The following is a 15,874-nucleotide window of genomic DNA, read 5'->3' as shown; positions in this document are numbered from 1 at the left end:
GATCAGGTCAGATCAGATGGCTCTCCTTCAGCACAACCCCAGTCTCACTGCAGCACACTTAGCATTGTCCTGTGCTGTTGCAGCTGCAACTCAAACTTTAGCCCAAAGTTGTCCTGTGCAAAAATAAAATAAAAACTCCCAAATCCCTTCAGTAGTTTGAGAGAGAAAAAAATTGAGTGAAAGACAGCTGTTCACTACAGGTGAGTGGAAGCCTCCTCCGGAGATTCACTGTCTTGGGCCATCCAGAAATGAGGTGATACAAGTGGAGACTGTTGGGGAGGAGTGATTAGCAAGTGGAGTAGGAGAAGGAGCAGGTCTCTCTCGCTCCAGTTTCTGTCCTAATCTTGCTTGAGCATATATCTTACATGACCCCTAAGTGACCCCAAAGTCAAAAGGGTGGCTGCTCCTATGGCAGTTTCCTTGAGGCATTTGGGATTAATAGGAACTGTATAAACCTAGTTCCATTGAGGCCAATGTTGCAAAGGAAGTGAGATAGGGAGACTGCTTATATGGAAGTGGCTCTCTCCTTCTCCCCTTACCCCATCTTGTTCCTTTGATCCACCCCAGACCCTCACACACCACATGCCCCCATCCTATGCATGTGTACATGTGTGAGTGTTGTCTTTCTCACACTTCTTCCTTCAGTTTAGCTTCAACATTGTCACTTCCTGTGCTCACTCATTAACCAAAGAAGGGGATGGGACGAGAGAGCCATCAATGGGAGTGCAAGGTAGGATTATCAGGTTTATGCTTGCCAAGAAGAAAACAAATGGCAACTGCTGAAGTCATGTGACCTAAAATCTGATGCAGTGAATATATGAACATGCCAGAAAAACCCTTTTGTACCGAGGTGACTTTAAGGTGGTGGAGTCTGTGGCTTTCAAGACTAGTTTTAGTTTGAATTAAAATGGATGAGTATGAGGTTAGGGCAGGGGATCAAACAGGGACAGCATGAAGCTCACTAGATCTGGAATATAGCCTTTATGTGGATTCAGTCTTAGTCATGAAAGCTGTTGAAGACTGAGGAAGGGGATAGTTTGTTTCTCTTTACTCACCCCTTTGTTTATTCTGTACTTGGTTCACGTGGACAAACACAATGCCACAGATAGCAATTGATCAGAAAAGGGCTTGGGTCAGGGCAAGGGGTTTAAAACATGCTTCAGTCCATTGATGGCTCCATTCCATTGATACACCCTTCTGTCCAATAAAATGCATCCCATCACAAAGATCCAGTCATGAATTCTCCTTAATGTATACTTTGGGCCTATACTGTACTGATCTGTGAGATCTTCTTTCTCCACAGTCCTTGAAACACTGAGCCCTTTTTCTGTATCTCATAGCCATATGTTGATCCTCCACCTCCTTTATGAAAACACAGCAGCAACAACAACAAATGCCAGCAACCCAAAAGGCAAACGAGTTTTAAGCCGTATATGCTGATCTGTCTTCAACACAGAGATGTTTATTGCATTGCATGCAAATATACTGGTTTAAATTTAACCCACCACAATGATTAGCTGATGTTGCTTCCCAGATTTGAATACTTGATTTAAATGCCAGAGACCAAGAGAAACCTTCATAGAAATGTTACAACTTTTCTTTTTATAAGACTAGGTGTGAAAGAGATGTCTTGCTTCCATCTCTCTGGATTTGCTGATGCAAATCAGTAGTATGACTGTTGCACTGATACAGCTGAAATGGTTGCATTGAATGACAAACAGAAATTTTACTTCACTTGAAACTGCTATGCCCTCCCCAAATGCCCAACTTTTCTTTATCTGAACTCGCTTGTTGATAACCATTAACCAGTATTAATTTGGCAGTTCACAGCTGCTTTAACTGATTTTGAGTGGCAGTATGATGAATTCCTGTTGTTACGATCTTTACCATCAGTCCTTGTTTCCACAAGCCATTTTTTTCAAATTTCAGTGATCACAGGGACAGAATGTGAGATGGAATAAAAAATGTACCTGATCTGACTTACATACAGCTTAAGATCAAACCTACAGAACTTATCCATAATTTTTGGACTACCTGTATAGAGTTTTGTATTATCATCGTGAGGAAGATCGGAAGTCAAATACACATTTTTGTATTAGTTGTTTTCCTCTTGATTTCTGTATTTTGTTTTATTGTTTCTTTTCTTCCCTTGGGTGTTAAATGTATTGCTTTTGAAAATTGGTTTTTAAGGTAATGTTTATCAGTAATAATTCTGGAGCTCTGAATTACATTTGTGTCTTTTAAAAAGCATCATGTTTATGTGAACTGTTTGCAATATTGACAGTTCCCATAAACTGGATTAGACTATTTGACCAGCACTGTCTATATAACAGACTAGAAAAGTTACTTTTTTGAACTAGAGCTCTCATAAACCCCCCAGCCAACATGACTAATGGAGCATTCTGAAGTATTCTGGGAATCCAAAAACCACATTTCTCTAAAGACTTCATCTTACAGTGGTTTTCCCCCCTTACCATGCTGGGGCTCCTCTTTGGCTACAGCTCCAGTCGTATCCCATCAGACAATGCAGGCCATGGCTTCTGCCCCATCAGCTGGAGACTAGGACATAGAACAATGGCTTCAAATTACAGGAAAGGAGATTCCACTTGAACATTAGGAAGAACTTCCTCATTGTGAGAGCTGTTTGGCAGAGGAGCTCTCTGCCCCAGAATGTGGTGGAGGCTCCTTCTTTGGAGGCTTTTAAACAAAGGCTGGATGGCCATCTGTAGGGGGTGCTTTGAATGTGATTTTCCTGCTTCTTGGCAAAGGGTTGGACTGGATGGCCCACAAAGTCTTTTCCAACTCTATGATTCTATGATTCTATGAATTGGTGAAGCAGCGAGAAGTGTTTCAAAGAGGCTTCCTTGTCACCACATTTCCCACTTCATTGACATCACAGCTAGGGAAAGGTGGCATTATTTATTTTACCTTTTCAGCTGTGATCTAAATGTTTTATAAAAACAAAAAACAAAAAAACAAAGAGATGCTTATCAGCCACCAATCTATCTTGGCTCCCCCCCCCCCCCGGCCCTCGATGGTACTTCTTTCCAGATGGACACACTAGAAAAACAAGGGTTTCCCTTGGAAACAGAGATTTTAAAAAATGCATTAAAGCCTAAAATAAGTATTTTTTAAAAAGGTCATATGTTGTATATTTCTACAGCACTACTCTAGAGATGGGTATGGATTTTTCTGTTGTAGACAACCCCTTTGTGTTGTGATATGAATTTCAACCATCTCATGTTATTGTTTTGAAAACCCATTAACCCTTGCTCAGTCACCTACCAGTCAGTTTCAGTGGATCATGAAAAATTATGAAATTATGCATCTCTCATAATCCTCTCATAATATCTTTCCATTGACTCTTTCCTAAATTAAACAGCACCAAACATTGTGTTCTGACTTCACATATGAGTTGCTTCAATACTTTATTCATTTAGGTTGTCATTTCTGTATATAGATAGATAGATAGATAGATAGATAGATAGATAGATATTCTTTTTAAGTGCAGTGACCAGAACTGCAGTGCACACAGTATGCCAGATGTGGTCATAGTATGTTGTCATGGAGCCAGATCCCAGGGCTGAATTTCCAAGCCCTGAATCTGACTTCATAACATAAACAATCCTGCAAGCACCTGGCGGGAGAAGATAAAATGAGCCTGGGAACTCAGGGTTGAAAGTATAAACAATTATAATTGATGTAGTGTGTGGGAATGGTAGTAATGTGATCCAGGGGGTGGGATTTGATGATGATATTTGCGTGTGGTATTACGTTGCATCAGAAGTGATAAAATTAGATGTATGTAAACATTAGGTCATTCTCGACTTTTCCAAAGTCATGTATTCTTCAATAAAGATTGGATTTGAGAGCAGCTATCTTTGATCTGCGTTCAGACTGGTCCTTTGAAGTGAGCCTGACATTTAAGTCGAGAATCCAGTTCTCACCCTCCTGCGGAATTCGCAGTGAAGTGATAATGAGTGAAGAAGGAGATCAAAGCCCAAATGGGGCAGGGAGGCCTTTGCAAGGGGCCCGGCCGAAGAGAGAAGAGACGCTGCAAGCCATAGCTTCCTCTACGGGGTACCCCAGGCCGAACGGCGTGACCCAGAGGATTCCCATGGGAGGAAGAGGCGTCTCTGCGGCTGCAGAAACCAGTTGGGGATCTGGAGGAAGTATGCCGGAGACCGTGGCCCTGCGGTTATCCATCCTGGAAACTAATTTATCCAGGCTGTCGGAAACCGTGGGGAGGTTGGTGCCACTATTGGAAGAGAATCTCCAAAAGGAGCCCATCCGATATGGCGCCGAGAGAGAGCCAAGTAAAGAAGGAGATTGGAGCCAGAGGGGCCAGCGAGCGTCAACGCAGAGTCCCGTGGCGGCAAGGGACGAGGGAGATGAGGAATACTGGCAGGAGCTGGAGTTCCGAGACAGAATGGCGCGCGAAGTGGAGCGCCAGCGAGCTCTGGGAACTCTGAGGCCGCCATCTCCAACAGAGCTCCCAACCCCCCGAATGGGCGTCGGGGTGGAAAGGCCACTGGGGCCAGGGATCGGGTCCAGTGGATTTGCAGACGAAGGCGGAGAGGAGCGGGGGATCCAGGAAGAGGAGGAGGATGTGCCGTACGACGAGGAAAGGCGAGATGAGGGGGCTACAGCGAGGCCAGTATGCGGATGGGCGGAAGGGCCGACAGCGGCGGCAGACTTTCGGGAGCCGCGCAGAATGACCACCGGAGTGGGGCGCGGCGTGTTCCAAGGAGCCGCCCGAGGAAACCTGATGCAACCCTTCCCCATGCCTCCCAGACAGCATCAACGGGCCGCAGAATGGATGCCAAGAAGGGAAGATCTCAAACTAGAATACGGAGGGGAATCAGATGAACTGAACTTTTTTCTAATTAGCATCAGAGGATACATGGAAGACAATGCACACACATTCCCCTCCGAAGCAAGCAGGGTTCGAGCCATCGGCAACACACTAAAGCGAGGAGCAGCCAGCTGGTATGTGCAACTACATGCCAGACGCGACCCATGCCTGAGGTCAGTGCCCCGCTTCCTCGCCGCACTGGAAAACCGGTTCAGAGACCGGCTAGAGCAATTGAGGGCTCGAGACCAGCTGAAAGGAATAAAGCAGAGGGACAAAACAGTGCCCGAGTACGCAGAGGAATTCCTCCACCTCGCGGAAAGGGTACCAGAGTGGTCTGAAGTGACCAAAGTGGAGTTATTTAAAGAGGGACTACGCCCCGTGATTTTCAGCTGGGCAGCGCACAGAGATGACCCCGAAACGCTCCAGGGATGGATTCAACTAGCAGGGCGCGTCGAATCCACCCTGGCCCAAGTAAAGCGCTTCAGGAGCAGCAGCGGCCAGCAAAGACCAGTAGCGAGAGGTCGAGGAGAAACGAGGAAGCAGGAAAGACCCGGAGGGAGGCCGGGGATTCCCTCCAGAGGAGACGACAACAAACCTAAACCGGGATGCTTTGTATGTGGGAAGACGGGCCATCGGGCAGCGGAATGCTGGGCCCGGAAGGGGGAGCCGCCAAAACCCCCAAAGCCCAAGCCAGCAACCGGGAGGCGCGCGGAAGAGGAGGTGCAGGCCCCAGAATCTTCAGAAAAATTGGTGAGTCGGGACAAACGCATGATAGTAGTGCCAATCTGCCTCTCGGGGCTAGAGAATCGGGCAACCTGCAAGGCATTTGTGGATTGTGGTTGTTCTAGAAATATTATAACTCCGGAATTAGCAGGAGCGCTGAAATGCCAGCAGATGGCGCTTGACTCCCCAATTGCATTTTCGCAGCTAGATGGATCAGTCGCTGCTGGGGAAGTATCTACAAAGGAAATACGGGGGGTCCCATGTAAAATAGGCAAATGGGAAGGAAGAATATCCTTTGTGATAGCCCCTATTGCCACATACCACGTAATATTAGGGATACCATGGCTCGAACAGGCAAATCCTGAAGTAGATTGGAGAGGAAAGAGCCTAGCATTCAAAGAACAGCAGACGCAATGGGAGATAAGCAAAATTGCAGAAGAGGAGGACGAGGAAGATGAAGCAGGTGAAATAGACCCACAGCTATTGCCACCTGAATACAGAGACTTTGTGGATGTTTTCAATCAGAAAGAGGCCAGTAAATTGCCTCCCAAAAGGAATATAGAAGTAGAAATTGAAATAACCCCAGGAGCAAACTTACCAAAACCAAAAGTGTATCCCATGTCTGTGCAGGAGAAGGAGGAATTGAGGAAATATATTGATAAAAACCTGGCGCGAGGCTTCATTAAGCCATCCAACTCTCCTCTCGGGGCCCCAGTGTTATTTAGGAGAAAGAAAGACAACTCCCTACGATTGTGCATTGATTATCGAAATTTAAACGCAATTACTAAGGACAATAAATACCCTATGCCCTTAGTAAAGGATTTAATTACCGTATTGAAGAAAGGGAGCATATTTACTAAACTGGATTTAATTGAAGCGTATCATAAATTAAGAATCAAACCGGAGGATACTTGGAAAACTGCATTTTCCTGCGCATTCGGCCATTTTGAATATAAAATTTTGCCTTTCGGTTTAAAAAATGGAGGCAGTTGCTTTATGCAGCTTATAAATGAAATACTACACCCATTGTTGTACAGAGGGGTATTCATATTCCTTGATGATATCTTGATTGTGAATGAAGATAAGGAAAAGCACGTAAAATTGGTCCGGGAAGTTTTGCAGAGACTAAGGGAAGCAAAGCTGTACGCAAAACTGTCCAAATGTGAATTTAATAAAACTCAAATTGACTTTCTGGGGTATCGGATATCTCCAGAAGGGTTAGCTATGGATCCAGCTAAAGTATCAGATGTGAAAGAATGGGGAGTGCCTCAAACAAGGAGGCAATTGCAATCATTTCTGGGGTTTGCAAATTTTTACAGACCCTTCATAAAAGGCTTCGCGCAAATAACCGCACCCCTTACTGAACTTTTAAAAACAAAAGGGAAAGGGGAGACAGCAAAAGTGAAAGCTCCTGGCGCCAAACTGGGTTGGACGCCAGAATGCCAAAAGGCATTCGAAACCCTAAAAGAATGCTTCACAGAAGGACCCATCCTAAAACACCCCGATATCAGGAGCCCTTTCATAATCCATTGCGATGCCTCAGACTGTGCGTACGGGGCAGTACTATTGCAAAAAGATCAAAATGGGAACTTAAAACCCTGTGGATATTTGTCCCGGAAGTTCAGCGAAACTGAAAAAAGTTGGCCAATATGGGAAAAAGAGGCATTAGCCATATTAAAAGCCTTAGAATGCTGGCGACACTTCCTCGAAGGAAGCGGAATCCCATTTGAAATTTGGTCTGACCATAAGAACCTCCAGTATTTAAAATCTCCTAGAAAATTATCTCCCAAACAAATTAGATGGGCGCAATACTTCAGCAGATTCGATTTCCAATTAAAGTTTTTTCAAGGGAAGCAGAATGTCTTGGCAGATGCTCTTTCACGCATGCCTCAACACGAAGGCACAACCACAGCAAAAGAGGGGACAATATTCTCTGACAAACAATGGGGCTTAGCTGTCAGGACAAGAGCACAAACCCAAAAGGAGAACACGGCTTTTGTTGAACTCGGCGGGGAAGATAATTGGGGAAATGAACTGAAACAGTCTTATGAAGGAGATCAATGGATCGCATCCAACGCAGAAAAGGGGGAGCAGAAGGGGGGATTTTGGTTTGTAAACAAGAAACTGTATATCCCAGCAATATTAAGGATTAAGATTTTGCATCGTTTTCACAACAACCAGAGCGCTGGTCATACAGGAATTACAAAAACAACAAAGGCAATAGCAAAACATTGTTGGTGGCCAGGAATGAGGAAGGACATAAAGAATCATGTTGTTCAATGTGATGATTGTGCCAGAAATAAATCGAGAGGAGGGAAGCCTATGGGATTATTACAAACGGTAGCGGAACCTACCAGACCTTGGGAATGTGTAGCTATGGACTTTGTGGGGGAACTGCCGGTTAGCAAAGGACATCGTTATATTTGGACAGTATTAGACCTGTTTTCTAAACAGGCCCACTTTATAGCGCTGACGAAACTACCATCGGCCGAGAAACTAGCTGAACTGTACATAAATCATATTTACAAACTGCATGGATGTCCCAGTAGAGTGGTCAGTGACAGAGGAGTACAATTCACAGCAAAATTTTGGGAAAAATTCTTGGAAATGCTAGGAGCAGAAAGGAGTCTAAGTTCTGCTTTTCACCCCATGACAAACGGGGCGGTAGAACGTACTCAGCAGACGCTTGGGCAGTTCCTTCGAATGTACTCTAACATGAGACAAAATGACTGGTCTAGGTGGTTGGCTTTTGCGGAACTAGCTTTTAATTCGACTATACATTCAGCAACAAATAAAACCCCCTTTGAAGTAGTTTACGGGTATGAAATACAGCCTTTACCCCAGTTGCCAAGATGGACAGAAAATGAGGAAACAGAGGCAGGGAAATGGAAAACGCAAATGCTAGAATGCTGGAGTCAAGTGACTGCATCCTTAAAGGAAGTACACAAAAAGTATAAAGCGTTCGCAGACAGAAAGAGGGTGGAAGGCGATAAATTAGATAAAGGAGATCTAGTGTGGTTAAGTACCCAAAACATCAAATTGGGGCTACCTTCAAGAAAACTGAGCCCCAAATATATTGGACCATTCAGAATACAGGGTGTTATCAATGAAGTAACTTTCCAGTTGGCATTGCCAAAAAGTTTAGGGAAAATACACCCAGTATTCCATCGCAGCTTACTGAAAAAGTATATGGGGACTTTGGACAAAATGGACACATAGAGTTATTGTTTGATTTGTTTCAGAACTATGATGAAAGAAGAACCGAAGAGGAGGACGAAGAAAACGAGGGCGCCATGTCATGGAGCCAGATCCCAGGGCTGAATTTCCAAGCCCTGAATCTGACTTCATAACATAAACAATCCTGCAAGCACCTGGCGGGAGAAGATAAAATGAGCCTGGGAACTCAGGGTTGAAAGTATAAACAATTATAATTGATGTAGTGTGTGGGAATGGTAGTAATGTGATCCAGGGGGTGGGATTTGATGATGATATTTGCGTGTGGTATTACGTTGCATCAGAAGTGATAAAATTAGATGTATGTAAACATTAGGTCATTCTCGACTTTTCCAAAGTCATGTATTCTTCAATAAAGATTGGATTTGAGAGCAGCTATCTTTGATCTGCGTTCAGACTGGTCCTTTGAAGTGAGCCTGACAGTATGTATTGTATAAGAGGAGTATGATATTGGCAGTGTTGTTTATGATTCTTTTTCTAATGATGCCCAGCTTGGAATTTGCTTTTTGATAAAGCAGCCACATACTGGGTTGACATTTTCAGAGAGATATAAGCCATAACCTTCAGATCCTTTCAGCATTTACTTCCACTTCATATCCTATCAATGCATATGTGAAAAAGGTGTTCTTTTCTGTCCCAGCATGCATCATTTTATACAGGAGAGTCTCAGTTAATCAGAAAACAAGTAACCATAAAAATTGAAGAAATAATAGTTTAAATAAAATTGATTTTAATAATACAAGAAAACAGTAAAACTGTGTTACATTAAGTTATATTATTTATATTTTAATATTAATATTAAATTGATACAGAGTTTACAGTATGGTATACTATGGAGTATAGATTAGTTAGGCCTATTTTTAATAGTAACTCTCAAGTAAGAAGAAACTGTATTTATCCGGCCAATCCCCATGGGTGCCAGTTACCCAAGAGTCTACTGTATTTGTTTCCATTCAAATATATTTTACCATTCTCCTAATTTAGAGAGATCTTTTTGTTCTCAACACCCTAAATAATTTATTACCATCATCAGAAAATATTACTATCTTATTCAGGTTTTGCATCAGAAGATTTGCATTTTCCTTGTAGAGTATGATATGGATGATTCTGTATGTTCTAGCATGAAATCACAGCTTCTGTTCATAAAATAGTGTGGTGGGTAGTGGATGTGTTAGAAAGCCTTGCAGAAACTTAGTGTTCATTTCATAGGGTCATGCATATTATTCCCTTTGCCTATTTTTAAAAATCAAAATGGTGTAATACTTTAAAATGCTGTGCCTATTTATTGTTTTTCCTTGCTTTCACAGTAAGCAGATTGTTTCCTATACAAACTGTTTGTAGCTGTTCTGTAAATGCAACACATTTTGTGTTTTTGTTCTTTTATAAAAGTGTACCTGCAAGTAGGCAAAAATAATAATGATTTGCCTGCCAATATTTAGGTCTCTATACATATTTAAAAAAACAATGCTATGGTCTCTGGTCTACTTCCATTGTTGCTATAGGCTGTTCAGGTGCAGAGTGCATTCCAAGTGTGTGCAACTAACTTACATGCATTTACCTCACCAATGTGTATCAAGGACCCTTTCTACACTGCCATATAATCCAGTTCAAAGTAGAAAATCTGTATTTTATATGGCAGTGTAGAAGAGGCCTAGGAAGATGTGTGTTTAATTTGGATGCAATTTTCATGTGCTAATTTACACATACTGTAAACCAATGAAGAATTCCTATAACTTAAATATGAAGGCAGTGTATCTCACCTTGTTGGGGAACATTATGACCAACTAACCTGTGTGCCTGCTCAAACTGCTGTCCAGATGTGGCCGGCCTTGAACTCTTTCTTCTTTTGTTTATCTTTGGTCCAGACTTGGATTGAATAGCTCTTCAAGGATCACCTTGATTGCCTTTCAAACAGAGGAATGTCCTCTATAAAGTAGCACTCTATAAAGTACTATAAAATACTCTATAAAGTAGTACATATGGCTACTCTGACTATGCAGCATCTGTGGACTATTGGAAAATGAAACTTCTGAGTGTGCTTCTGGCTAATACAGTTACTTAGCATGTAAACTCACAATCTACAGAGGGATTCTTCTGCTTTCTGTACAGAATTTTAGTCATCAAGACGCATCAACTATATTTGTGCAGAATAAGCAAAGGAATCATCAAAATAAATAGAAACAAATGTGTGGGACTTTAAAATCCAACATAATTCTTGTGGAAGAATCTTTGACAGATTACATTTCACAACCTGTATGAAATCTTATATATTAAGAATGTATTCATATATTAAATATTGCTTACCAATATCATCAGAGAGGAAGAGGAGACTTATAAACAATGAAGTGAAGTGGAAATGAAATGTGGAAGACTTCTAACCTGTCTACACAATATACAGATGGACATGAAAACAGTGAGTCTTCTCAGTCATAGTAATTGATAGCAGCCTAAAGTTCTTTAGCTATGCTAAGGACAAAGGTGGGAAAAATCAAGGATGCAGAAAGCTAAAATGGTTAAATTTCCTTTAATATCTGATATGTAAACATCATATCAGGGATGTTTGCTTAAACATTCCAATATTTATGAATAAAACAAATTCCAAAAACAATAGCATTGCCCTATATGTATGTTGGGCTTTAAAAAAATTGAGGAAAAAGTATAGGTTTTTTTCACTCTTAATTTTTCCATCCTTTTTTCATTTTGAAACAAGGCTAATATAGATCATCTAAAATGTGGTTGTGGTAGAAGAGAGGATTATGGATATAATGAACTGCTAATTATGGATTGTTGTTCAGCTCCTAAAGAAAACAAGGTGTAGTCTTTCCCTAAAAGCCAAGATTATTAAGTTGAGGTTGTCATAATTTTAACATATCATAGACAACATGAATAATTAGATAATGGGCTTGCTAACATGGGAGGCAGTATGAAAAGAAGAAGGGCCATTTCAGGTGGACAGAGGAAGCCTCAGACCCAAGTTTGCAGGACCTGAGCAGGGCTATGGAAGACAGGGTGCCTTGAAAGCTTCTCGTTTGTGGAATTGTCATATGTCAAGGCTGATTTGACATTAATTAACAACAAGCAATGTTCTGGAAGAGAAATAAAATTAGACAAACACCAAGAACCTAATGATATCAAGTCATCAACCATATCTTATTATTTATTACAATATTTATATCCCACCCTTCTCACCCAACAGGGGACTCAGGGCGGCTTACAATAAAACACACATATAAAAACTGTACAATACACTATAAATCAGTTTAAAAATTAACTTACATCAGACATTCATAAAACGCATTATAAAATACAGATAGGCGTGTTCAAGTTTAAAAGACTGGGTCTGTCAATTGAGTTCCAGCATACATAATAGTAATTAGTGCTGCTAATTGTTATTCGAAAGCCTGGCCCCACAACCAAGTTTTAACCTTTCTACGGAATCAACCATATCAAGCTGTCTAGGACCCCATCTCATGTGAAAGTTAGAATATAAATTCTCTCACTAGCCCTTGACTTTTGCCATCACTTGCCAACAATTATAATAATAATAATTTTATTTTTGTACCCCACCACCATCTCCCCAGAGGGACTCGGGGCAGCTTACAGATATAAAACCAACATACAATAATATCGAATACAAAAACACACAAATAAATTTAAAAGGCATTAAAAATCACAATCGTTATAAAACACTTGAGAAACATAGCAGTAAAAACATAAAATGAGCTGGGCAAAGTGCACTGAGTGGAACTTGTAAACAAGAAGGAAGTTAAGGTGCTACAAGGTCATGGGAAGAGCCTTAGACTGGGGTGAACACTGAGGCTATGTCAGGGAGTTAACCAAGAGGTACAACTGGTCAGAAGAACCCACTAGTACCTGTATACAGTGGGCGGAACTTCTTCAAAGGCCTGTTTGAAGAGCCAGGTTTTCAGGCTCTTCCTGAACACTTCCAAGGTGGCAGCTTGCCTAATTTCCCTGGGGAGCGTGTTCCAGAGCCGGGGGGCTGCCACGGAGAAGGCCCTCTCCCTCGTCCCCACCAACAATTGCCTTTTGCTACTCACAAACTAAAAGCAGACTTGAAACAAAGCTGGCAATACAAGGACCATGATCATGCTGATGTTGGCTTGAATCCCTCCATACAGTTGCTATCTGTTCCCAAAGATGTTGTTTGTCTTAAGCAGCATTTTGAGAGATAAATATGGGATGTTTTACAGGGGGTGTTAAGTAGGGAATGATGAAGGGTTCGCAACCCATCCAAATATATGCAAGATTGGAGCATCACATTCTGTTAAGCAGAAAGTAACATATTCTATGCCTTAGGTAGAAGAACAAATGTAGATAAGTCTACCATTCAAAAAGTGAACCCTTAAAATTAGAAGGAGAGTGTTTTTGTCTCGGTTTCCCATCTGAAAGTCATTCTTCCAGGTGAATGACTCCTATCAATTAAAAAGCAAAAGACAGTGAACAGAAGCAACAGTGGAAAACCACAGGAGAATTACAAGTGGAAGACAATATGGCTGGCACTCTCTATATTTTCCAGGCTTGAAGTAGGGCAGTTGCACAATAAAAGTGTCCCCTGGTCGTCCTCTAGTCTCTTGCTTCTAGATCTTTCTTTTTAAAAATTGCACATAGATACTTCTTCTGAAGTGTAATTCAATGAACATACTTCCGTCATTGTTGTCTGAGAGTGGAAAATCTTCAGACCAATCCAATAAACTTTCTGAAACTGTCAGGTCTTAAGAAGCCCCTGATCTCCATCCCCTCCAGCTGTGGGTTAGTGCTGTGCATCTTCTCAAAGAAGTGCTCTACAGTAAGAGAGGTACTTTTGCTTCAGTCTTAGAAGTAATTTTCCCTCATGGCTTTATTGATAACCTTTGCATATAAAATCCCCACTTAATTACCAGAAGACTATTTTTGCTAACTCCTTATTTGCTTTTGTTCTAAGAGCACAATGTCTAACAGAAGCCAAGAAAATTAATTTGAATCAGTCTGAATATATTAACACAGTTTGGAACTGGGCCAGAACCAAGGAAAAGATTATACTTGACTCTTCTGAAAAGTACAGCAACGTGCATTTGCTTCCTATCAAACATTTTGTGCAAACTGTGATAACATCAGTGATGCTAAATGCAAGCCTCTTACAGCCCAAAGTGAAGACAGAGGTAGTTTTCAAAAAGTGAAGACAGACAAATCTCGTGGTGGCAATAGATTAAATACAGTTGACTTCTGTATATCCAGATTCAGAATCCATTAATTTAACCATACATTGCTTGAAAATATTTTTAAAAATCCAAAAGTCAAGCCTTGCCATTTATTATTATTATTGTTGTTGTTGTTGTTATTATTATTATTATTTATATTCCACTTTTTCTCTCCATAAGGAGACTCATATAAGAGACACCACTGTCATATGTCTTTGCATATAATGGGACAAGAGTACCCACACATTTTGTATTGGGGGGGGGGGGTGAGCCAAACCCCAGTGGATACCAAAGACTCACTGCATATATATTTTTTTCTGTTCCAAAAATGTATTTAATAAATTGAAATGACATACAAGAACATGTATTCAATATTTCAGCCCCCTTCTACCAGATGTTCAGGCCATCATCCTAAAGTTAACATTGTTCTGTACCATCTGATCAAACACTACCAGGATTTTATTTACCTAACATCTTCTCAGGCTGCTTGAATTAGAGGTGACATGTCATTTACAAAAGTTGTGATGGCATGACACATAGGAATTTCTCTGCTTTTGCCTCAAGTTAGCAGAACCCAACAGAACAGATGTAAGACAAAGCCATCGCTGATAGGTCATGACAGCTGAACAGCCATACCGGTTGCCTGACAGTGTTGAATCTACTAAAGTCAAAAGGCAGAAATGCAGCTTTTTAATGAGGGATTGCCAAAAGAGAGAGAGAGAGAGAGAGCTGTGAAGAAATGGCAGTTCAGAGGGAAAGGATGTATTCAAAAGTAAGAAATCTAGACCATATTGTTGCCTCTTCCTTCTTTTCTAATGATACTTTCTTGAGTTTTCTCCTGGGACAACATCTCACTCCAGAGCAATCATTTGTCCATTGTCAAAAAGAAAGAAATGCAACACTAAAAAGAAATGACAAAAGTGAAAGCCATAACCTGCATAAAATAATAGACACATGGAAGATTTTTTAAAAATAATTGCTATGGAAATATACATCACTCACAAAAGGAACTACACAATACGAGTAGGCACCATGCTCTACTGAGCATATTACAGTATCTAAAATTTGACTGTGGAGAAAGAATAACAGGGAGATAAGAATGAGGAGGTAACAAAGGGTAAATGTGAATAAATTGTTGGCATCATTGCAGAATTTGGGCAGTTACTTTTTTAAAGGAACTTCTTCCCATTACTATATATGCTGCTTAAATGTGCAAACATTTTGCATGTAATGCTTCTTAAAATGCTATTTAACAGTAACTAGAGAAACCTACCATTTACCCATTTGATGCCTTTCCAACTCTCTTACTTTTGAAGTACAATTTTATGGCTTTCTGCAAAACAAAGCAAAAGCAAAAAGAAAAATTTGTTCCCATTAATTACCTTGCTTGTAACTCCTTAGTTTCCAAGCTTTGGTTGTTACTAAGGATTGTAAAGTACCTAAAATGGTTTTTCTATGGATTATTTTTTTAATCTGAGATTCTCCTCATTCCCTTATTTTTATTTGATTGTGTATGTGGTTTCTTCCAACTCTATGATTCCATGGTCCATCTAGTTCTACATGTCTACAAATACACACAGTAGTTATTGTCAAGGTTTCAGAGAACAGTCTTCCCAATGGTGGTTGGTGACTTCTCTGTAAATGGACAGTGAATGAGCTCTAGGTTTCTGTCTGATTTTAATGGCGCTATCCAGGAAGCTGAAATGTATATGCAAAAATAGATTCAGCACCTGAATCGCTTCTTTGAAGTTCAAACTGAAGCCCAGAGTAGATTCAGTCCCTTAATAACATGGAAGACACCAGTTGCCACTGAGCTTTCACCATCCCTACTCAGGGCGGTCTTCATTTACATCATGAGTTCTGC

Source organism: Anolis carolinensis, chromosome 1, assembly GCF_035594765.1.
Source record: "Anolis carolinensis isolate JA03-04 chromosome 1, rAnoCar3.1.pri, whole genome shotgun sequence".
NCBI lineage: Eukaryota > Metazoa > Chordata > Lepidosauria > Squamata > Dactyloidae > Anolis > Anolis carolinensis.
The sequence above is the reverse complement of the archived record's forward strand: the minus strand, read 5'-3'. Positions refer to the sequence as shown.